We start from the raw sequence: 26,520 nt of genomic DNA, 5'->3' as shown, positions 1-26,520 counted from the left end.
TTGATCTCTGGGTTTCATCATTTCCATGATGATCTGTGTTCTCCAAGTGTACTGAACTGAATGGTCTTGAGACAATTTACTTAAAGGATTAAAATAAGTTTAACTTTATATTACTTCAGGCATGATTTTATTTAAGGAAGAAGATGATCTTGCTGGAGTGGGATGCAACTGAGATTGGGAGGAAGGGGGTGGTTGTTGTCAAAAAAAAAAAAGAAAGAAAAAAGAAAAAAAAAGCCAGATAGTTACTGAGTAGTTCCTCTCCAAGGCTACAGCCTTGGGAAAAAATAATTTGTTTGCTTTTCTTTTGTTTCTTTCTCTTAGAATGTTTTAAAATCTTGGCTTGAGGCTGAGGTATTTGAGCTGGGGAGTACAGAATTTGGGCTATCCCTTTAAGAAAACTTGGGGAAGTACAGATTGTAAAAGGTGGGAGGGGTGGTAAATGGACAGTATTGGAAAGGATGGGAATGTGTTGTGTTCATGGTGCAATTAGCAGTTTTAGCATTGGGCACACAGGAGAGAAGGAGGAAGAGATCCAGCAAGACATCTGAGAACTCCCATCTCCCCCACCTAACAGGTCACAATGGGTCCCTCCTGCATGATAACCAGGGCCAGCCAAGGAGAAAGATGTCATGAGTCTGAAAGGCAAAGGAAGTCAGATAAGACCTGGTGGAAGAGAAGCTGTTCTTCAGCTCCAGGGTTCAGGGAAGAGTCTGAGCATGGGCACTCAGCGTTAGGGGGGGAAACTGTTCAGAAAACTGAACTCTGAAGAGGCAAGCTTGACTGAGCCCTGCCGCCAAGTCAGATTGCTGCTGACAGCAGGTGCTGATTGGACATGCAGAATGAGAACTGCTAGTAGTACTGGCCACTAGAAAAGGGTTAATCCCAAGCAGTTAAATTCTTGAAGAATACATTACTGGCCCTGGTCCCACCCAAGTTTGAGCAGGAATTTCAATCCCTAGTTGGCTTGTTATGGTTCTGGCAAAACCACATTCCATACTTGAATCTCTTATGGGTTGTATTCATTAGATTACTTGGAAGGAATGAACTTTGTGCTTTATTACTGTGGTGATTATGAGGTAACCACAGAGTACAAAATTGGATTTTGTTTCTTTGTGTTGTTTTTATTATTGAATTCATGTTAAAGTACAATTTGCTCTTCTTAGTATATGGTTCTTTCTATGAGTTTTGACAAATGGTTACAGTCATATAACCACAACCTCTTCCTTTCTCACCCAGCCCCTGGCACCCACTCTGATATGGTTTCTTTCCCTACAGTTTTACCCTTTCCAGAATGTCATCTTGATGGAATCATGCAAAATGCATGTAGCCTTCTGAGTTTGAATTTTTGCACTTAGCAAAATGCATTTGAAACTCACCCACATTGTTGCATGTATTAGTACCAGTTCATTACTTTGTATTGATGAGTAGTTCAACATTATGCACATATATATGTGTACCGCAATTTGTCTATCTGTTTGCTATTTGGAGATCGTTTAGGTTGTTTCCTATTTTGGGAGATTTCAAATAAGCCTGGTATAAACATTTGCATGGAGATATTTGTATGAATACAATTTTTTTTTCTCTCAAGTAAATATGCTGGGAATAGGATTGCTGGATGATATGGTAAATGTGTACTTAACTTTTTAAGAAATTGCCAACCTGTTTTTGAAAATGGCTGTACTATTTTGCATTTCTGTCAGCAATGCATGTTCCTCACCATTTTTGCCTACACTTGATATTATTATTTAAAAGCATAGGCAGTCTGATAGATGTGTAGTAATATCACATTTGGGTTTTAATTTGTATTTCCCTGATAAGTAGTCACATTGAATTCATGTGTATTTTTTTTTTTTTGGTAAACTACTCCAAAGTCTTTTCCCCATTTAAAAAATAGGTTGTATATTGCTCTTATTATTCCGGTTACATGTCCTTTGCTAGATATGTGTTTTGGAAATATTTTTTCCCAACCTGTAGCTTTTCTTTTCACTATTTTAATATGTCCTTTGAAGAGTAGAGGTTTTTAATTTTGATGAAGTCCAAATTATTATTTACTCTTTATATATTGTGCTTTGTGTTTCCAACCTAAAAAAATCTCTGCTTACACCAAGGTGGTGGAGATTTTTTCCTGTGTTATCTTCTAGAATTTATATATTTTTAGCTTTTGGGTTTAGGCCTATCACCCACTTCAGTTTAACTTTTGTATAAGATGGGAGCTGTGTGTTGAGCTTCAGTTTTTTTTCAAATGGATAACAAATTGTTCCAGCAGTAAATGTAGGAGTTAGGTTGAAAGATGGGAGGTGGGAGGAAATAAAGGCCTTTCAAAGGATAGGCGGAAGAGGGTAGAGTAGAGTGAAAGTATCCTAACTGTTTCATTTTATTGGAATAGGGAAAAATGGGGGAGGAAATGGAGCATTTTGATGGAGACAACATTTGATATCTTATTTTAAATAGATAGTAAATAAATATGTGTATTAGAATAAAGCAAAAATTTCAAACAGCAATACAAAATAAAGAGTGAATAGAAAGGTAGATGCAAAACACAGAATCAGACACATCAGACTTTATGCTATATTTGAATGGACTGATTTATGTCATTAAAATATAGTGATTGTCAAGAAAATTAAAAATACACTTGAAGTGATAAAGATTGAAATTAAGGGTATGAGCAAAAAATAGTAGGCAAATACAAATAAAAAGTACATAGGAGGAATTTAAAGTTAAAAGCGGAGTTCCCGTCGTGGCGCAGTGGTTAACGAATCCGACTAGGAACCATGAGGTTGCGGGTTCGGTCCCTGCCCTTGCTCAGTGTGTTAACAATCCGGCGTTGCCGTGAGCTGTGGTGTAGGTTGCAGACGCGGCTCGGATCCTGCGTTGCTGTGGCTCTGGCGTAGGCCGGTGGCTACAGCTCCGATTCGACCCCTAGCCTGGGAACCTCCACATGCCGTGGGAGCGGCCCAAGAAATAGCAACAACAACAACAACAACAACAACAACAACAACAAATAAAGTTAAAAGCACCAAAGAGGACAAAGAAGGACATTATGCAATTATAAGGGGCAAAGCTATAATAAACATAAACATAAGCCTATATACAATAAACAACATAGCAGCTAAATACATAAAGTAGGGGTGGTCACAGATCTATAAACAGAAATCATTGGATGAGGGTTCTAGGAAAGCTCTTTAAAGAAGGCTGACTTAACTATAAGATCTTTCTTGCACTTTCCTTTCCCTCCTTTTTCTGCCTGGAATATTGGATATGATGGTTGAAACTGTAATAGCCGTCTTTTGGCCATGACACAACTTTGATGATGGACAGTGGCACTCAAAATTGCAAAGCAGAAAGAAAAAAGGAACCCAGAGCATTAATAACATCATAGAGATGCCATATCAGTCCTGGGCTATCTATTGTCAAATTTGTGTGTGTGAGAGAACATAAACCACTACTTCGTTTCAGCTATTATCGTGTTGATTCTCTTTTTAGTAGCTTAACATAATTCCTAATGCATAGGCATTAGGAATTAAATGGCATAATAAATAAATTAATAGCTATGTGTATATTGGTAAGTATACTATTTTGGGAGGTAAGGGATGGGGGGTGTAAGGGAACTATAAATCATGAGTTGGTTCAAAAAGAAAGTTGGAGCAGAATTTTTTTTTTTTGTCTTTTTGCCATTTTTCTTGGGCCGCTCCCGCGGCACATGGAGTTTCCCAGGCTAGGGGTCGAATCGGAGCTGTAGCCAATGGCCTACACCAGAGCCACAGCAACTGTGGAATCCGAGCCTCGTCTGCAACCTACACCACAGCTCAGGGCAACGCCGAATCCTTAACCCACTGAGCAAGGCCAGGGGCAGAACCGGCAACCTCATGGTTCCTAGTCGGATTCGTTAACCACTACACCATGACGGGAACTCCTGGAGCAGAATTTTAAAAGTAGTTCTTTTACAGATTATACTCAACTTAAATAAAATTTGAAATAAACAACATAAAGATGACTCATCTACTTTGATACCAACTCCCCCCCCCATTTCTAAATAATCTTTGGATCAAGAAAAAAAGAAAATTAAGAACTATTTAGAAATCAATGACTAATTCATACCAAAATATGTATTCTCAAAGGAAAATTCATGGCCTTAAATGTCTTCAATTAAAAAAAAAAAACAAACCATGAAAGGAGTTCCCATCACGCCTCAACAGTAGCGAACCCGACCAATAACCATGAAGACTTTAGGTTTGATCCCAGGCCTCGCTTAGTGGGTTAAGGCTCCAGTGTTGCCATGAGCTGTGGTGTAGGTTGCAGACGTGGCTGAGATCCTGCGTTGCTGTGGCTCTGGTGCAAGCCCACAGCTACAGCTCTGATTCGACCCCTAGCCTGGGAACTTCCATATGCCGCAGATGTGGCCCTAAAAAGATAAATAAATAAATAAAAAATAAACTAGAGTACTTATCTAAAAATATTGGGAAAAGATAAAGAAACCAAAAAAACTAGGAAAAAAACAAGAGAAATAAAAGGTAACAGTAATAAATTGGGGAACAAAAACAGTAGTAGATAGGATAAGAAACCGAAAGCTTGTTCTTTGAAAATAACTATAAATTAGATAAATCCTTTACCAGACTAAGGGAAACGAGTAGGAAAAAACCCCAACTTAGTAGAATTAATAAGCAGAAAGGAGATATAAATTTGTGTGTAACATACAGCGAAAGAATTAGAAGTCAATATCACATACATGTATTTGGCTGCAGATGTAAAAACAGAAAAGCGATTTAAGATATACCATGGCAAAATCCACCGGAGAATGTTAGGCAAACTCTCACAAACAGCCTATCAAAAGCATATCTGAGCTCAAAACAAAGTAAAGGCAAGTCTCAGGGAATAAACCAAGTGGAGCTGAAAACCAAAAGGGTAAGACGGAGCTGAAGTTGAACCTATGACTGTCATGCTTGCCAATCTCAGTAACAAAGGGTTTAGAATACAGTAACTCTGGCAGGACAGCAGATAAACCCACAGAACTGCATAACATGGAATGTTGAAATGAGATCCTCACAGAAAGCTGAACTGGAAACATTTTACTTTCCAGGAAGTGGGGAGAACAAGGAAAAGGGCTTTGCATGGTGCGTCCACCTGTGTATTCCTTCCCTCTCCCATCCTCAAGCTTTCCCCCAGAAGTAGCTATTATCCTGAATATTGTGTTTGTGTTTACACAAATACCTGATTATTTTTAAGCATTATGAAAATATTGCTTAGTCTGAAGTATTCATAAGAATACTGAAGTAGTCTTGTGACTTGTTAAATGCAATATTGTGTTTATAAGATTTATTCATGTTGCCTGCAGTTGTAGTGAATTTGTTTTCTCTGCTACATAGTATTTCATTATCTAAATTTACCACCATTTGTCTTTCTTCACCAGTAGTTGGATGTTTTAATTTTTCCAGTTTTACTTTTTGCTGTTATGAACTCTGTAAGCATATGCAAGAGTATATACGCCCATATGCATTTCTAGCCCATGTTGCTAAGAGTAGAATTGCTGCTTTACAGAATATGTGAATGTTAAACTTCAGAACATAAAGCAAAGTATTTTCCAAAGTGTTTATACTTGTCTGCACTCCCATCAGAAGTACCCAGTGACCCGCATCCTGACAAACATTTGGTGTTATCAGATGTCTTACTTTTTGGCAGCTTAGTGGATATTAAATGATGTCTAATTGTGGTATAATTTGTATTTCCCTCACAGATTATAACTGAGATTGAACATCTTTTTATGTGGTTATGTGCCACTCATTGTTCCTTTCTATGAAATGTCAGTTCAAGTCTTTTGCCCAGTTTTCTATTTTTTTGTTTGTCCTTTCTTACCGATTTGTAAGAAAGCTTTATGTATTCTAGATATTAATATTTTGTTGGGCATGTTATTGCAAATATCTTCTCCCAGTTTATCAATTGTTAGTTTCTTTTTTGATAAACAAAACCTAATAATGTATTGAACCTGCACCACAGCAGCAACCTCAGCTGCTAGAGTGACAGTACTGGATCCTTAACCTGCTATGTGACAAGAGAACTCCAATAGTTAATGGTTTTCATGGAGTCAAATTTATCAGTATTTCCTTTAATTGCCATTGTCTTATGTGTCTTAAGAGATACTTCCTTACTTTGGTTTCTAAAGATATACTCCTATACCATATTAAATTTTTTAAAGTTTTGGTTTTTCATATTAAAGTTTTAATCCACCAACAATTGATTTTTGACTATGGAATGTGGTGGGATATCCCATTGTTGAAGCACCATTGGTTGAATGATCTATCTTATCTCTAATACCATCCCTGGCATATATCATTTCTATATATATCTGGGTCTATTTCTCCACCCCTATTCTGTTTCATTTTCAGTTCTCTATCCCTTTGCCAAGGTCACATTAATGTTGCTTTATAATAACTTTTGACATCTGATATAGCAAAGGCAAACCTTGGATATTCTCGAGCATATACATTTTAGAATGCACCCGTTGAGTTCCTTTAAAAATAAACTGTTGGAATTTTAGTTGAAATTACATTGAATTATGGATCACTTGACCATGAACAAGGCATCTTTTTTCATTTTTAAGATTTTGTTTAATATCTCAAGGATTTGCAGACAATGACAGCAGAATAGAGCGCTTCTCAGCGTGAGGCTCTGTGTGATTGCACAGGTCGCGTGCCAAGGAGGCTACCTCTGTCCGCATTCCACCTCCTATACTGTCAATATTGCTTGTGTTTGCATTCTGTCCAAGAGATACTATCAAAAGTTGATAGAACTAGAAATAGAGCTTTAAGTACAATATTTAAAGTTACCAAGGTAACCAGAGAGCGAACTAAAAATAACAAAGATCAACAATCAGGAAGATGAGAGAGGGCCAGAAGGATGTTGTAAATTAAGTGCTTCTTTCATATCAGGGCTAACAGGGCGTCGACAGATACAAATCAAGAAATAGATGTCTAAGCATATCATTCATACTCCCAGAGGGCTAAAAAGAGAAACAGTACAAATGGATTGCTTTTGAGAAGTGGATTTAGTGTTGGGGAAGGGTGAGATGGGAGAAGGTCTGCAGCCTCTTGTCCTAGAATTCTCTGTTGTTTTGTTACCATTTACATTCATTACTTTTATAAAATAAAAATAGAGACAAGGAAAGATGCTTTTTGATATGTGTTGCGATAAGCTAACATGCATGAATTGTCATAATTCACTCTTAGCTGATTTTGGACAGAGTAAATTTGATTGCTTTTTGAATATGAAAATATAAAGTTTATAATGATTAATTAGACTCAGATGTTTTCTTATTCTCATGAATTGGATACTTACATCAATGAAATTTCTTCACATTTTAAATTTTAATGATGGATTAATCTGAAAGATGTTTACCGAATAGAAAGATATTTTATTAGGCGGCTGATATTTCCAATTTTTATATTGTGTGGCTTTCCGTCAGGAAGGATGAAGTAAGTTTTTTTTTTTTCAGGCTGATTAGCTACTTCCAGGGGGCATTTTCAAACTAGTTCTGAGCTGTCGGCACTAGAGAGAGGTGGTTAAGACTGTGGGACTAGGGAGTTCCCGTCGTGGCACAGCGGAAATGAATCCGACTAGTAACTATGAGGTTGCCAGTTCAATCCCTGGCCTTGCTCAGAGGGTTAAGGATCTGGCATTGCCGTGAGCCATGGTGTAGGTAAATAAATAAATAAATAAATGGCTGTGGGACTGAAGTATCGGAGGCTAAGATTCTGATTTCTCTACTTACTAGCTGTCAGGACTCTGGAAATTTGCTTAATAACTCTATACCCCTGTTTCCTCCATTGTATTTTTTTTGTTTTTTGTTTTGTCTTTTTGCCTTTTCTAGGGCCGCTCCCGCGGCATATGGAGGTTCCCAGGCTAGGGGTCGAATCGGAGCTGTAGCCTCCGGCCTACACCACAGCCACAGCAAGGCAGGATCCGAGCCATGTCTGTGACCTACACCACAGCTCACGGCAACGCTGGATCCTTAACCCACTGAGCAAGGCTAGGGATCGAACCCATAACCTCATGGTTCCTAGTCAGATTTGTTCACCACTGAGCTACGACAGGGACTCCTGTTTCCTCCTTTCTAAAGTGCAAATAATAGTACTCACCACACAGGATTTTGTGACAGTTAAGTGTCATAAAATAGGTAAAGTACTTAAGCAGTGTCTGAGACAAAATACCTTTTGTCTAGTTCCTATAAGGAAAATTCTGCTTTAAAAAATACCTTTCTTTCTATCTAAGAAATGGTGACAGAAGCCAATGATTTCATGTACTTTAACTGTTTTGAAAGTTGATTTCAAAAAGTCAATTTCAAAGTGATTAGAATATTGTTTCGTTTTGTACTCCCCTGAAACTCCTGGCACACTGCTGTATCCTCCATGGTGAATAACATAGAGAAACAAAACCAAAAATCTGCACGAAGTGTTTTAATAGCTTTAAATCCATTTAAACTGACCTGAGATATGTCTAGTAATACATAATTTATGTGATTCTTCATTCTGGAAACAGTATGACATTAAACTGCAAAGGTAAAGCTAACTGATTTTGAAAACTTTCTTTCCTTCTGAGGTACTGTAGTGGAGAAGTACATTCTCCTGTGTTACTATATGTTTACTTTGGAAGGCTGGCATGATAGAATTATAATTATGCAAAAATCTTCTACTTTGTGTTTTTGTACCTGAAAGTTAGAAATTATAATTTACAAATAATTCAATTCCTACCTATTCTTTGCTTTACTTTTCCTTTCTCTCCCTCCTTCCCTCTTTCCTTCTCCCTTTCTGGAAAAGAAAATGCATATATTCAATTTCCAAAAGAAAAACACCAAATTAGAACCTCACACTAATCGAGTCCCACATAAGCTCATAGTTTACCAATAGTGTTTAAAATCATTTTTCTTTTTAAATTCTGTGACCATACCCTGAAGAGAACACATATATACAGACTATGAATAGGAAATTATAAGAATAATAAAATAATATTTGGAAAATTTAAGAGATTCCAAAGGATTTGTGAAACTTAGTAGATCAGAATTATAAACTTGTGTAATGCCTTTAGCTGTACCATATATCTTAGAGCCCCTATTTAGGATAGATGTCATTTATTTATTTATTTATTTTTATTTTCCCACTGTACAGCAAGGGGGTCAGGTTATCCTTACATGTATACATTACAATTACATTTTTTCCCCCACCCTTTCTTCTGTTGCAACATGAGTATCTAGACAAAGTTCTCAATGCTACTCAGCAGAATCTCCTTGTAAATCTATTCTAAGTTGTGTCTGATAAGCCCAGGCTCCTGATCCCTCCCACTCCCTCCCCCTCCCATCAGGCAGCCACAAGTCTCTTCTCCAAGTCCATGATTTTCTTTTCTGAGGAGATGTTCATTTGTGCTGGATATTAGATTCCAGTTATAAGTGATATCATATGGTATTTGTCTTTGTCTTTCTGGCTCATTTCACTCAGTATGAGATTCTCTAGTTCCATCCATGTTGCTGCCAATGGCATTATGTCATTCTTTTTTATGGCTGAGTAGTATTCCATTGTGTATATATACCACCTCTTCCGAATCCAGTCATCTGTCGATGGACATTTAGGTTGTTTCCATGTCCTGGCCATTGTGAATAGTGCTGCAATGAACATGCCGGTGCACGTGTCTCTTTTAAGTAGAGTTTTGTCCGGATAGATGCCCAAGAGTGCGATTGCGGGGTCATATGGAAGTTCTATGTATAGATTTCTAAGGTATCTCCAAACTGTTCTCCACAGTGGCTGTACCAGTTTACATTCCCACCAGCAGTGCAGGAGGGTTCCCTTTTCTTCACAGCCCCTCCAGCACTTGTTATTTGTGGATTTATTAATGATGGCCACTCTGACTGGTGTGAGGTGGTATCTCATGGTAGTTTTGATTTGCATTTCTCTTATAATCAGCGATGTTGAGCATTTTTTCATATGTTTGCTGGCCATCTGTATATCTTCTTTGGAGAAATGTCTATTCAGGTCTTTTGCCCATTTTTCCATTGCGTTGTTGGCTTTTTTGCTCTTGGTTTGTATAAGTTGTTTATATATTCTAGAGATTAAGCCCTTGTCAGTTGCATCATTTGAAACTATTTTCTCCCATTCTGTAAGTTGTCTTTTTGTTTTCTTTTTGGTTTCCTTTGCTGTGCAAAAGCTTGTCAGTTTGATGAGGTCCCATGGGTTTATTTTTGCTCTAATTTCTATTGCTTTGGGAGACTGACCTGAGAAAATATTCATGATGTTGATGTCAGAGAGTGTTTTGCCTATGTTTTCTTCTAGGAGTTTGATGGTGTCCTGTCGTATATTTAAGTCTTTCAGCCATTTGGAGTTTATTTTTGTGCATGGTGTGAGGGTGTGTTCTAGTTTCATTGCTTTGCATGCAGCTGTCCAGGTTTCCCAGCAATGCTTGCTGAAAAGACTTTCTTTTTCCCATTTTATGTTCTTGCCTCCCTTGTCAAAGATTAATTGACCATAGGTGTCAGGGTTTATTTCCGGATTCTCTATTCTGTTCCATTGGTCTGTCTGTATGTTTTGGTACCAGTACCACACTGTTTTGATGACTGTGGCTTTGTAGTATTTCTTGAAGTCTGGGAGAGTGATGCCTCCTGCTTGGTTTTTGTTTCTCAGGATTGCTTTGGCGATTCTGGGTCTTTTGTTGTTCCATATAAATGTTTGGATTGTTTGTTCTAGTTCTGTGAAAAATGTCCTGGGTCATTTGATAGGGATTGCATTGACTCTGTAGATTGCTTTGGGTAGTATGGCCATTTTTACAATATTGATTTTCCCAATCCAGGAACATGGAATATCTTTCCATTTCTTTACATCTTCTTTGATTTCTTTGATTAAAGTTTTATAGTTCTCGGCATATAGGTCCTTTACCTCCTTGGTCAGGTGTATTCCGAGGTATTTGATTTTGTGAGGTGCAATTTTAAAAGGTATCGTATTTTTGTATTCCTTTTCTAATGTTTCATTGCTGGTATACAGAAATGCAACTGACTTCTGAATGTGAATATTATATCCTGCTACTTTGCTGAATTTATTAATCAGTTCAAGTAGTTTTGGGGTTGAGTCCTTAGGGTTTTCTATGTACAGTATCATGTCATCTGCATACAGTGACAGTTTTATCTCTTCTCTTCCTATATGGATGCCTTTTATTTCTTTTGTTTGTCTAATTGCTGTGGCCAGGACTTCCAAAACTATGTTGAAGAGCAGTGGTGAGAGTGGGCATCCCTGTCTTGTTCCAGATTTGAGTGAGAAGGCTTTCAGTTTTTCCCCATTGAGTATTATATTTGCTGTGGGTTTCTCATAAATGGCTTTGATTATATTCAGGAATGTTCCCTCTATACCCACTTTGGCGAGGGTCTTGATCATGAATGTAGATGTCATTTCTGAAGATAACACTGCCTTTACACACACACACACACACACACACACACACACACACACACAGACACACACACACACACCACTAATGATGAATTACAAATACAAAATTACTTGATGGATGAATAGGATCTTTCTCTATTCCCTTAAAAGATCACATTGAAATCTGAATAAATCCTGGGAGTTCCTGTCATGGCTCAGTGGTTAATGAATCCAACTGGTACCCATGAGGACGCAGGTTCGATCCCTGGCCTCGCTCAGTGGGTTAAGGATCTGGCTTTGCCATGAGCTGTGGTGTAGGTCGTAGACACAGCTCGGATCCTGTGTTGCTGTGGCTGTGGCATAGGTCTGTGGCTTCAGCTCTGGTTCAGCTCCTGGGAACCTCTGTATGCTTCCAGTGCAGCCCTAAAAAGCAGGCAAGCAAGCAAACAAACAAACAAACAAAAAAAGTGAGTAAATCCTGGGGGCAAAAGCTTTTATAGTTGTTACTTTAATTTTTTGAGCGTCCTTGGAATGCTTGCTACTATTGGAATCTAACCTTGGGAAACTGACAAAGTTAGCCTATTCTGATGATATGGTTATTCTCTGAAATACCAATGCAATGAATTATTGAATTAGTCAATATTCTTTTGGTTTTAAGTGACGGAAACTTATCTCAAATGAGCTTAGGCATAAAAGGGATTGGTTGGCTTACATAACCTTGGATGGCCAAGGGTAGAGCATGATCCAGGCATTCAAACAACATCATTTCAATTCTGTCTTTCTCTTTCCAAGTCTTGGCTTTACTTCCCTTAATGTTGGCTTCATTCTCAAGTGGGCCTCTCACACTTGGCTGCAAAGACAGACCCTGGCAGCTTCAGGCTTACATTGTCCCTGGTGCTTACAGTCTCAGAAGAGGCCCTCATAATCAATGTCTGTATCAGTCCCTGAAAAAGAGCTGGACTTGGCTTTAATTGTTAAATGTATCCATCCCTGAATCAGCCAGGTACATTGACTTCCCCGGGGCAAGCACACTCTCCTGTGGTAGGGGAAGCAGTGCTCAGTGATAATGACTTGTCTCCCCAGTGGGACAGTGCCAGACTCCAAACAGAAAAGATGTAGAGTAGACACAAAACTAACAGAACCTTGTAGGATCTTCTCTTTGACCTCAATGTTCTGAAATTCCTCAATGAGATGACTTAGCGTGATTCTGTTTCCTTCATTGGATTGGGCATGTAATGGCCCCTCTCAAGTTGGAAACTCATGTCCTCAGTACTGGAAAAGTTTCTTGTGTTTTGATATTTCTTTGAAGTCTTTCTTCTATGGTATATTGTATTTTCCAAAGATGACCATGCCAGTATATCTCCCATCTCATGTAGTCTTTTACAATGTGACCTCGACATTCCTTTTGAGCAAGGATGGACCTTTGTAACTGCCTTAACCTAAAGAATGTGGGAGAAATAATGCCGTTCCTCTTCTAAGGGTAGGTCACAAGAGGAAATATGATCTGTGCCTGAATCTTTCTTTTTTTGATACTTATTATTGGAACCCAGCCACTACATTGAGAAAGGCCAGGCCACACGGGTATACCAGCTGACAGCCCCAGCTAGACCTGCAGTTGATAGCCAGCACTAACTACTAGAGGTATGAATGAGCCTTCGGATGCTTCCGGTCTCCAGCACTGGAGATCCTTTCAGCTAAGGCCCAGACTTTGTGGCACACAGATCAACAGTCCCCACTGTGTGCTGCTTGAATTCCTGTCCCACAGAAACTACAGGAGATAGTGATTGTCATTGTTGAAAACACTAAGTGTTACATAGCATAGATTACTAATACACATCCTGTTTTCTCTTCATTATATTGTTTCTTCATCTTTTTGCTCCACTTTTGGGGAGATTTTCTCAATTTTATATTTGAATCCTTCAACTGAATTAATTTTTTCACCATAATTTACTTTCTAGGAATTCTCTTTAAATTTTCCTTATTTATAGCATTCTGTGTAATATTTTATATATATATATATATGTGTGTATACACACACACACTTTTTCATATAGCCTGGGATATTATTATATAATTTTATAGCAGATTGCTGAGACGTAATACATATACAATCCAATTTATCCTTTCAAAGCATAAAATTCAGTGTTTTCTAGTATATTCACAGAGTTGTGTAGCCATTATTATTATCTAATTCCAGAACATTTTCACTACTCCCCTCTAAAACCTGTACCCCTTAGCAGTTTCTCCCTGTTCCCTCCCCTCCAGTCCCCTAACAACCATTCATCTACTTCTGTCTCTATGAATTTGCCCATTGTGGACATTTCATATAAATCTATCTCTATAGTATGTGGCCTTCTGTGTCTGGCTCCCTTTGCTTAGCATGGTATTTTCAAAGTTCATCCATGTTATAGCATGGATCAGTACCTCAGAAGTGTCTTCTTTTTCCTTCATGAGTGGTCCCTGCTTTCTCTGAATCTTTTTTCTTTGTTTCCTATTTGTTTGCTTTGGATTCTAGCTTTCATGTTGGAAGTGTTCCACCGATGTCTGATAATCTTTGGATGTATGCTAAAATGCTTAAGAGTAGGGAACGAAAAGTCACTTGGAAGCTGTCATTTGGAGAGTGTGGGTGGACCTTGTTAGCACAGAGTTTCATTGCAGGGTGATATAGCTGGGCCATTGTGGCGGGAATTCTGGTACAGTACTATACTCGTTTGCTAGGGCTGCTGTAACAAGGTACCACAGACTGGGTGGCAGAAACACCAGACATTGACTGTCACTTGATTCTGAAGACTAGAAGTTCAAGACAAACTCTCAGCAGTGTTGGTTTCTTCTGAGGGTTCTCACCTTGGCTTGTAGACTGCCATTTTCTCCCTGGGTCTTCTCGTGGTCTTCTCTCTGAACATGTGTCCTAATCTCTTCCTCCTATAAGACTATCAATCATATTGGTTTAGAGCCCTCCATCATGAGCTCATTTTAACTTATTTACCTCTTTAAGACCCAGGCTCCCAAACACTCACATTCTGAGGTACTGAGGGTAAGACATGGACATACACATTTTGGCAGGACACAATTCAGCCCATAACGAGGATCTTTAGGTTTCTCTTCTTGTGATAATTGGATTTCTTCTAAACTTCTGCCTGGATGGTATAAACCTGGCCACCACATCCCTGAGGATTGAGTAGAGAAAGAGAGCTAGAGATTTCAGCATTAACTCAATCTTTATGCTTTGGGTTAGAGTACCCTCTGCCCACCACTGTATCTGACGTCCTCTTATCTGGACCTTCTCTTTTACCCTCCCCAGAGAGGAAACCTTCAGCTCCAGCTGGCTTAGGGAAGGGCTCCCGAGTTTCAACTACATCCTAAGTAAATTTTCAAGTGACATTTTCTCTCTTCCTTCCAGAGGTACCAGCTTCCACTAATTAAGTCATCATCAGGGGTGGGGGCCCTGTATTGTAAATTTGGGTTATTTCTCAGCTTTCCTTACTATTAGTTCAGGAATTGACTTTCTTGGTTCTACTAAGCCACCACTCAAATGCTTTCTAGCTTTCAAAATTGTGTTGCTGTTTTCTCTTCTCCCATTTTTTTTCCTTTGTCAGTTTATACCTTTTAAAAATCTTTTTATTATTGTTTTAGTGGAGTTTCAGGAAGAAGTAAAAGCAAATGTGGGTGTTTAATCCGTCATCTTTACTCAGAAGTCCCACACATTTATATTTTTAAATGAGCCCATGCTATACAGACTGTTCTATAATCTGCTTTTATCATCAAACAAATTCTAGTGAATATTTATGTTGTTTCCATGTCAATAAATAGACATCTGCATTGGTGGTTCTTAAGTTTGGCTGCACGTTGGAGTCACTGGGTGGTGGGGGTGGAGGGAGCTTTAAAAAGTACTGATGTCTGGGTCCCACCTCCACAAGTCCTGATTGAGTGGATATGAGGCATTGCGACACTGGGAACTATAACAACTCCCCAGACAATTGAAATATAGAGCAAAGTTTAAGAGCCCCTGACTTACACCATTGTTCATCATGCCAATATGGTATCCCATGGAAGGGATAGTCGGCAATGAACTTAAACCCATCTCTGGACACAGGTTGTTTCAAATTGTTCGATTTTGTAAACAATGCTGTTATGAACATCTTTGGACATACAGCATTCTCTATATTTCTGATTACTTTAGAGGCTGTATTCCTAGAAGTGGGATCACGGTGCCAAAGGATATAAATATTTATAAGATTTGGGATATAGTTTACCATGGTTCCTCTAAAGTGGTTTGGCCAATTCAGACTCCCCCCAGTAGCATGTGAGAATCCTTGTTTTCCCACACTCAGAAAATGTACCATCATTAGCAAAATTTGAAAAATTTTAATGTAATGTCAGTTTTAAAAATTGAAAAATGGCATTATGTTGCTATCTTGTTTTTTCTGATACTTATTGTATTTTGGTGATAAAATATATACAGCACACAATTTACCATTTTAATAATTTTTTCTTTTGCTCTTTTTAGGGCCGCACCTGCAACATATGGAAGTTCCCAGGCTAGGGGTCTAATTGGAGCTGTAGCTGCCGGCCTACACCACAGCCACAGCAAAGCCAGATCCGAGCCCAGTCTGTGACCTACACCACAGCTCACGGCAGTGCCGGATCCTTAACCCACTGAGCGAGGCCAGGGATCAAACCCACAACCTCATAGTTCCTAGTCAGATTCATTTCTGCTATGCCACGATGGGAACTCCTATTTTAATAAACTTTTAAGTGTATAGTTCAGTGGCCTTAAGTACATTTCATATTGTTGTGCAACCATCACCAACATCCAACTCTAGAACTTTTTCATCTCATCCATCTGAAACTCTGTCCATTAAACTCGAATTCCCCATTTTCCCCTACCCCTTTCCCCAGCCCCTGATAACCACCATTTTTCTTTCTGTCCCTATGAATTTGAGTATTCTGGGTATCTCATGTAAATGGAATCATAAAGGAATGGTCCTTTTGTGTCTGGCTTATTTCACTTAGCATGTCTTCAAGGTCGCTATTTTATTTTCAGTATATTTTGTTTGCAAGGTGAAACAATGTTTGTGCTCACTGTCTATCTGTATCTCACTTTTTGTGTGTGAATTGCTGAATCACGTAAGGAACATCCCTGAGGGATGTTTTTGGCTCAAAGTATTTGAAACCCTCATTAACAGTGGCTTAAACTAATAAGGGCTCATTTTTTTTTCTTCACACAAACAGGAGTCTGGAAGTAACCAGCTGCTGGTGGTATTGGTTCAGCAGCTCAATGATATCACATTTGCAAGATGACTGGCCAGCTTTAGCCATCCATCCTTGTCCGAGGCAGGAAAAATGAGGTAAGGAATATGTGTGACCTCTGTTCCTTAAGAAAACATAGCATTTTCTAGAAAAGCCCCTCTCCTCCAGCAGATACTTGCTTGCAAGATTGTGTCACATTACCACCCCTAGGTACCTGTGACCCTAGTTGCCTGCTACACAGGCAACAGAGAAGGGGGTGGGGAATGCCTATTGAGTTGGACAATCAACAGTACATGGTCCTTTGCCTATTTATCTTTTAGAATGTTTGTCTTTTTCTTATTGATTTGTAACATTTCTTTGTTGCCTTTTTTCTATGTGTCGCATTTGTTTGGCAAATAGATTTTTCCAGTTTTTTGTTTGCAGTTTAATTTTGTTTCAACATACGTAAGACTGCCATTTCGTAATTGTTAGATCTATACATCTTTCAGTTTATGGCTTCTTCTTTGTTCTTGTGCTGACAAAAGCCTGGTCCCTTCTGTGAAAACATGAATACTCTTTCATATTTTCTTCTTGATCTTTCATGGTTTCACTTCAATTTTAAAAAGGAACAATGGTATCCTGTTTGACTTCTTATCCGAGATGGGGGAAGGAGTGATTCAGGGATGTGGGTGCAAAGGAACAGAGGAAACAAATTTAATCTACTGCCACTTGAATGTGGGAAAAACAACCCATTCCTGCCAACTATGCAAGAAAGTATCCTGTGTTAAAATATTTAGTGGTGGGCAGTGGTGGCAGCTGGATAAGGTGGACTCTTTTGGGGGTTTGTTTAAAGGCAAGAAATGTTTTATGGCAAACAAACTTCAAATGCTGACTGGGGAGAAACTGTAACAAATAAAGACTCTGGTTGCATTTCAGAAATAAAAGGTAAGTATGAATATACAAATGGAAAGACAGCACCGAAATCTATTTTGGAAGCAGATGTGCCATGAAAAATCCTGTAAGCCTGATCAGAGTCCAAAGTTTGCTGAGAAAGAGGCACCAGAAAAGTATAGGTGCAACTGCTCATACATAGCACAGTGGTCAAAAGTAGTTTTTATGAAGGGTAGAGGGAAAAAAAAAAACCAATCTGCTTAGTAAAGCTGTTTTCTGTATTTTGCATTAACCTAAGGCTGGACATTCTGTGTCCCAGATGAAATTACTTTTAAAGTGACAACAGCCAAGTGACAGCCCAGCCCTGTACAATAATGAGAAAATATACAAATATACAAGACATTTTAGGCTTAGAAAAAAATATCTTCCCATATGTTTGCATCTAATCCCATCTGTCTTTGATATAGAAAGATGACAAACTGAAATTGACAATGAACTTCCCAAATTATTTTTCTTTGCTTCAAATAGAAGCTACAGAACGGCCTAAAGCATAATCTGTAAATTCCCATCCCCTGGCATGAAAACCCGTGACATCATGGTGTTTTCCAGTTATCCTGAGACTGCAAGACTACATTTGAGGAAAAAATACTGTATGACAACACAGTGTTGCTCCATGTTAATTTGTCTTTTCTATGTTGGATAGATTATTGGGTGCTCAGACCCGTGGCTGCTTTGATAGGAATTAATAAATTTGATGAGTAGTAGCCTTGGAAGGGCACTTTGACCTTCATCGCTTGCTTATGAATCTCTGGTCATCATTTGTTGTCCATCATGCCTGTTTTTGAAGACTTCGCAGGTGCTTATTCATCAAGATGAAGGCAGAAAACTCTATAAAGAACATCCATTTAACTAATTATTCCTCTCCAGCTGGTCCTTCATGACCCTCAGTATTTTCTCAAGAGTTGAGTTGTGCTTCTTCCTGTGTTTTAACCAAGTATTTTCCTGTCTACTGGACTGGCTACTTCAACTTCAGCTCATTTCAGGAAATTACACGAATTAAGCGCTTTGTTCATCACTTTCAACCTTTGGATTCAGAAGTACACACATTTTCACTTTGCTTTTCTTGTGCAATAGTCCTTGAAAAGATGGGTTAATTTGACATCATACTTTGTACCCATCTTATTACATTTGGTTCTCCCACAGGATGCTATTAGTGACTAATGTTACAGGCTTTGCATAATCTGTTTCTTTCTGCTTTTGTCCTAGTAGTTCTTTTGATCACAGCTAGATCCAAACAACAACTGGCTTAAGGTGACTTATCCCTTTTTTAAACAACATGTTATTTGCATCTGTATAAAAGAGAGGCTAAGGCACTTTAATAATGAGCACATAAGAGAGAAAATTGGGATTTATGATTTGCCAGAGTATTAGCAACAGGTCTCTTTTTGTGCGATGGCTACCAAACACCTCAGCAACTTCTTCAGGTGCTGCCTTGTTAAATCTTGCAGTGCACATGTGGATCTAGCCTTCACAAAGCATTTCCAATTGTGAGGCTTTGGGCTTTGTTGGATCTAATTGCACTTCCTCCAACACAACACATATGCACTGTTAAGTGCACATTTCCCACGCAGTGTTTTTATGAACCTTATATCTGCAAGCACTTGACCTATCTGTCTTTTGCTGGCTGGGGACTTTGGAATCGAAGGAGTTCCTCTTTCTTAATGCTTTAAGCAGGCTCCACACCACTTAGAGATGGAATCTTTTACAATACAGTATTCGGCTTGGAATGGTTTGACATGGCTAACGATCAAGCCCTAACAATGGAGACGCAGCCTTCCATTTTCTCTCAACGTTAAAGAGGTCGTCCATTGAGGAGACGGCAACGGCACGGCAGATCTCCTGTGAGACGGTAAGGGGGTCAAATACTTGATTGGAAGAGAGCTGGGTCTCCTTAGAGTTGCCATTGGTATTTGTGACCTCCTTTGCAAAGACGAAATTGAACTGTTGCTCTGGTAGTGATTCATTCTATGTAAGCTTGGGAAAGACAGCAGTGAGCTTCATGATGATGGTTGGGCACTTGGAGATGATGGGCACTTCCAGCCTTGTTTGGTAGCTTTCCTTCTTGTGTCTTTATTGTTTTCAGGCTTGGTTGGTGGTAGTGGTGAGCTCCAGGAAAAAGAAGGTAAGAGGGGAGGGAGGAGGAAGCTTGAGATACAGATGAGAGCTCTGGCCCAAATTTCACTAGGTTTGTTTCTCAAAGCTCTTATGAAAGCATACAGTAGATAAATGCTGACGTATACCAGGGGAATCACAATTATGTGCAAAAAAAAAAAAAAAAAAAAAAACGCATTGCAAAACAAGGGGAAAAAATAAACCTAAATGCCAACAGTTGTTATCTCGTGGGTGGGAATAGAGTTGACCGACTTTTTTTTTCATCTCTTCTGCATTTTCCCATATTTTCTATGCTGATTATGCATTATTTTATAATGGGGTAATAATTTTATACATTAAAAATGTAAAGAAAACTGCTCGCTGAGATAGATTTGCCTCCATGCCTTGTGTAAGTATAGTATACCATGAAATGTAATGACTAAATATTTTATGCTGTTACTGGGAGTAAATAACAACATGAAATCTTGGTTATGCTCAGCATCTTTTTAAGAGCACACACTTAAAACAAAGAAGCCAAAGTACATCATTGACTACTACTCCAAAACCAATATTGTTTCATAGGCAGTTTAAAAAATTCATTAGCAAGTAAACTTAGCGTTAAAGATCCTTCAGATATACTGGATGAGGCAAGAATCATATGTTCATGTTTATATATCAGCTTCATTGAGATAGACTTTACACATCATGTCATTCACCCATTTAAACTGTGCAATTCAGGTGTTTTTAGTGTATTCACAGAATTATAAAACCATTACCGCAGTCGACTTTAGAACATTTTCATCACGCCTAGAAGATACCCTGTTACCACTTAGCCATCGCTCCTCGTTTCCTCCCACCTAACTCCCCCAGTCCCTGGTAACCACTCTTCTTTCTGTTTCTACAGATTTGCTTGTTGATATATCTTATAAATGGATTCATGCAAAACGTGGTCTTTTCGTGACCAGCTACTTTTACTTCCATCATATCCTTGAGGTTCATGCGTGTTACAGTACCCTTGAGTTCTTCATTCCTTTTTATGGCTGAATAATACTATATTGGCTGTATATACCACATGTTTATCTATTTGTCAATGGACAGACTTTTGTATTGTTTTCATTTTTTGGCTCTTGTGAATCATGCTGCTATGAACATTTGTGTACAAGTCTTTATGTGGATATTTGTCATTATCCCTCTCAGGTTTATACTTAGGAGTAGAATTGCTGATGGTGATTCTGTGTCTAACATTTTGTAGAACTGCTAGATTGTTCTACAAAGCAGCTGCACCATTTAGCATTCCCACTAGCCATGTACGAGGGTTTAAATTTTCTCTGTGTCCTCATCAACACTTATTATTATCCATCTTTTTGATTAAAACCATCCTAGTGGTGGGTGTGAAGTAGTATCTCATTGTGGTTTTTGACTTGGATTCCTGTGATGGCTAAGCATGTTGAGCAACTTTTCGTGTGCCCCTTAGCTATTTCCGTGTTTTCTTTGGAAAAATGTCTCTGCAGATCCTTTAGCCATTTTTAATCAGGTATTCTTTCGTCGTTGAGTTGTTGAATAATGGAAAGAATTTAGATCCTGACAGTCCCGTCTTCGGACCTGAGCTCAGGCACCGAGTGAAGGTACTCGATAAGCTAGACCTATCCTTACTGTTTACCACAGAGCCCTATAAGGGATCGGGTGTTCTCTGTGAAGGAATTGGGTGTTTTCTGGGACTGCATTTTTCAGCATTTTTCACATAACTGGAATTTATCCCTTGTTTGCCAAAAGTCGAAAAATTTCTAAACTGCCTTATGTACTTTCTGTGCTTGATTCAAGAGAAGACACTGAACCTGATTTAACTCTTTCTTGAGGACTTCTTGGAACATCCTGGATTGGATTGGATTTGTAACCCTATCAGGAGGGAGGGTTGTTTGTTGAGGCTCTTGTGGCCCTTCTGGTGACTTCTCTCCTCTGCTTGGGGCTCATTTGCCAGTGCACCTGTTTCTCAGTGTTCTTTCTCCGCCCACTCATTGTTTCTAATTTGACTGTAATTTTAGAGAGAATGGAAGGTTACCAGGGGAAACCAAATAAGGAAATGTGACACATAATTCACAAATGATAGTTTCTACTTCAGAAGTCGAGGGTACTACATGATAAAGCGCATGCCCTCCAGCATAGCTATTTCATTAAAGGTTCAGGTACATTTTCGTTTACTTTCAAGGTCCAATTTGAGCTTCAGTTGGTTAAAGTTGTTGGAAATGATACTATCGGGCAAGCAGAACATTGTACTCATTTCATATTTAATAAGGGCTTTTGCTTCGTTGGCAATATTGTCTCAGGTAAATATGTGAAATTTAAACATTCAAAACCGGAGTTCCCGTCATGGCACAGCTTAAATGAATCTGACTAGGAACCAAGAGGTTGCAGGTTCGATCCCTGGCCTTGCTCAGTGGGTTAAGGATCCGGCGTTGCTGTGGGCTGTGGTGTAGGTTGCAGACGCAGCTCGGACCTGCCCTTGCTGGGGCTGTGGTGTAAGCCAGCAGCTCTAGCTCAGATTAGACCCCTAGCCTGGGAACCTCCGTATGCCTCGGGTGCAGCCCTAAAAAGCAAAAAAATAAAATAAGATAAAAATTCAAAAACACCTAGGATCAAATTTTAAGTAACATTTAATGAAAAAATCAACCTAAACTAACCCCAAAGCTTTGGTTAAATGGGAGAGGTTTTTTTGTTTGTTTGTTTGTTTGTTTTTTTAATCAGACTCTCATATTCTACTTTTAATTATCCAAAAATAAAACATCTGTATTTGGGCCTCCCATAGGGCAATATTACCTTCACGGTACCCCATTTAGGCACTTGGGTCAGCAGACAGCACTCTTTGTTGAAAATTAACACCTATTCTAGACAACTTTATTTATTCTTTCCTGCATGTAACCTGCACCCTACTGGAAAAGATTTTAAAATGTTAGCCTACTTCCAAGGGAAGCTTGGGGACCCTGCCTGGCACAAAAGGGTTAACTGCACTGGTTGGGGCCCACTAACTAGACGGATCTGCTGTGGGGAGGCTTGTGCTTTGGAGATGGCTGGCCTGCAGGTGCCTGGCTGTGTCAGATATTACACTGCACTGTTTATCTGTTCAAAATATTTTTTGAGGATTATAGGATTATGTTTTTGGCCATGAAAAACCAGCTTGAAAATTTTCTGACAGTTTTAGTAGATGTGGGGCTTAATAAACAAGCCAGTGGAATGCAGGGGAACACAGCCTGGGATCTTGCTAAAACTGCAGAACCAGGTGTCACATCCCTTGGGGGAAACCGTGACCTAGAGGGTTAATTGCTGGCACCAGCTTGCCTGGAGTGAGTTTAGCTGCAGGCAGGAGGTGGCCCTAACAGCTGAAATCCCACCAGAGCCATCTGGGGTGGGGCTGTTTTGAAGGGGCAGTCTCTGTTGGGAGGGCGCTCTACTGGGAAGGTCATTTGGCAAACTATCTTTAAAAGAAGCCCATGTGGGAAGTTCCTGTCGTGGCTCAGCAGAAACAACCCAACTAGGAACTGTAAGGTTGTGGGTTCGATCCCTGGCATCACTCAGTGGGTTAAGGATCTGGCATTGCCGTGAGCTGTGGTGTAGGTCGCAGATGTGGCTTGGATCTGGCATTGCTGTGGCTGTGGTGTAGGCAGACAGCTGCAGCTCTGATTCAAACCCTAGCCTGGTAACTTCCTTATGCCTCAGGTGTGAGCCTAAAAAAAAAAAGACAATAAATAAATAAATACATACATACATACATAAAAGTTCATGCCCCACCATTGCAGGCACACCTTGCTAAGGTTCTGGCTGGACGTTGGTCTTAATCCTTTCATGCTCTGCCACCTCAGGAAATATTAAAAGGGTAGGCTAGGTCTCCATTCTCTTGTATTTATTTACTTTTCTTTTTCACTCTTGGAAGCACGTGGACATCCGGGGCTCCCAGAGTCCCTCCGCATTTCCCAGGGTCAGTAATTTTGATGCAAAAGCCTATGCCTTATCTGTCAGTTGTCTGCTGCTGCTGTTACCGCTGCTTTTGTGGCAACTGCCATTGGCACCGTTGTCTCTTGGCCTCTGCGCATCTGTGTCTGGTGCTGTCTTTTGGGCTCCGGTTTCCTTGCGTTCCTTCTCCTGGCTGTCATCATCTCTCAGTGCGGCTCTGTCTCCCTGCTCCCCAAAGGTGGCCCATAGGTGTCATGATCTTCCCGAGAAACCCCCTCCCCATGGGTTGCAGGACCACAGGGGCACACCCTCAGCTCAAACACTCCTTTCCGGCCTGAGTGACAGCCCTGCATCCTCCGCTGCCCAGCCCAGGTGCCACTGACTGAGCAGAGGAGGCCCCCAGCCTGTCTTGCCCTCACACCAGACACCCCAGCTTTGCAAAGTGCTGACTTCCATGAAGCTCTGTTTCCCACCACAATCCAGCTCTGTTTGTGGGGCTCCGCTTTTCATCTCCTCTGTGGCTTTCGCCAGGAAGGAATAGCAGCTTCTGGGCAGCATGCCACGATAAAGACTATTCCCTCAGGAGCAGCATTTTTTCTGCTTCTCATTTTCAAATGTCCCTGCTTTAAATCATCCTTCTCTTCCCCACCAGGTTCCATTCAGGGCTCCTTTTCAGTAGACAAACTATAACAGAAACTGGGTAGTGCATATGTACCACAAAAGGAAACATTTCTAAGAGCTATCAAGATAATCATGACTGCTGCGTTGGGAATCCAAAATCAAAACCAAAAAATTAATCAAGAACACAGAAGAATTTCCAAGGGTTTCTGATAACCCTGATCTAGGAATTATACTAAAATGTACTCATGGAAAATATCACCCAGAAACTCATGTGCAACGATGAAATAAAATGCAGTGCTTCTAGCATGAGATGACCAGAGTCAATAAAATATTCCCTCTGTAGTCTGAATTTTCTATAGTGTGTTTACTGGAAAGCTTCCAGTGGGAAGATTTTACTTTTTACTTCTCCAAACTGAGTTTTCAGTCCAAATAAATGTTAAAATTAATGAGCCCACAATAGCAGCTTAAAATTGGTAAGTGTTAAATACAGAGGAGCCTCACTCTGCAAAAACCTGTGGGTTCCTGAAAAGCTTTGTGTAGATACAATTTTGGAAAATCCAGTCACATCTTAAGGGCGCCGAGGGAGCAGGCTATTTAAAGGAACTCCGCATTCAAGTGAACTTTTTTGCAACATGAATAATCTCATGCATCTATTTTGTGAATTTTAGTTTTCTTAAGGCATGGGGGCCCTACATTTTTCTTCCACCTCAAGAACTTCGTAGGAGGACAGTGAAAGAATGGAGCTTCCAGTCTGGATTATTTGCTGATTGATCCACAAGCAAACATACATAAGAATGCTTTAACAGGGAGTTCCTGTCATGGCTTGGCGGTAACAAGCCTGACTAGTGTCTCTGAGGATGAAGGTTTGATCCCTGGCCTTGCTCAGTGGGTTAAGGATCTGGTGTTGCCGTGAGCTGTGGTGTAGGTCACAGATGTGGCTCGGATCCAGCATTGCTGTGGCTGTGGCTGGCAGCTGTAGCTCCGATGCGACCCTGAGCTTGGGAACCTCCATATGCCACGGGTACAGCCCTAAAAAAAAAAGAAAGAATGTTTTTAACAGACCTGTGCACAGCCAGAAGGAACCGCCATTTAATTAAACCCATCAATGGCAGAGCTTGACATGCAGCTTTTCTTTAGGGTTCAGGCTACTTAGTCAACTTTGTTAAGATCCTCAAGTCACTTTTGACTGCTTCCAAAAATCTGTTCCCTTAGTATCTAACCTTGAATTTTTGCTGCAGAAAATTCTTTCCTGAAAGCCTTTAAACCTGGCCACAACAGTCTTTTTCTTGAGTGAAAAGAACCTGGACAGAAATGCAACATGCCTTCTGAAATACCACCCAGGGGCGCATGTCCATGTGTACACATGTGCCCACACATCTGTAGCCAAAATTTCAGCATTTTGAATGGAGAAGTGTCACAGCAGATCTCTAAGAAATGGGAACTAGGATGATTTAATTTTTCTTTTTTTAATTTAAAATTTTTTTCTGAGTGTATAGTTGATGGGCAGTGTTTTGTCAATTTCCGCTGTCCAGCAGAGTGACCCAGTCATACATAGACGTACATTCTTTTTCTCATACTCTCTTTCCACCATTTGTTAATTTAGTCAACAGCCATTTGTGAAACATCTACTAAGAGCATGGCACTGTAATTAAGTGACATTTTTTCCATTTGTAGGGAGAATGTCAGAATATAGGTAATAGAGCTCTAAGCTGGGAGAGGAGACAAAAAGGGGGCATGTTAGCTTTGTGTGCCTTCCTGCCATGTTAGGTCAGTGGCCAGGGCTGCTTTATCGTTACCATGGCTCAGGGGATGTTCTAAGGTTGAAAAGAACTTTTGAAATCCCCATCCAAAAGCTTCCATTGTACAGAGGAGAAAACTGGAGCACAGTGCAGAGAAAGGTACAGAGAGTGTCACATGGAGAGAAAGTAATAGAGCCCCAGCAAAACCTCATCGGGATGGTATTTATCTCATAGGGCTATTAAGAACATTTAGTGAGGTTTTTTCCCCCCCTTTTTTGGCCTCCCCTTGCAGCATATGGAGGTTCTTGGGCCAGGGATTGCATCTGAGCTACTGTTAAGACCTGTGCCACAGCTGCTGCAGCAATGCCAGATCCATAACCCACTATGCCACAGCAGGAACTCCTAAATGAATTAATATTTATAAAGTGCTTGGGATAGGGCTTGGTGCTGAGCATGATACTAAGGTCTGCTAAATAACAAAAACAATAATATACCTTTAATGTATCTCAAGCAGATCTAATCTCACCTACACTGTTCTTTTTTTTTTT

The sequence above is a fragment of the Sus scrofa genome, chromosome X (genome assembly GCF_000003025.6).
Source record: "Sus scrofa isolate TJ Tabasco breed Duroc chromosome X, Sscrofa11.1, whole genome shotgun sequence".
NCBI classification, from domain to species: Eukaryota; Metazoa; Chordata; class Mammalia; order Artiodactyla; family Suidae; genus Sus; species Sus scrofa.
The sequence above is the reverse complement of the archived record's forward strand: the minus strand, read 5'-3'. Positions refer to the sequence as shown.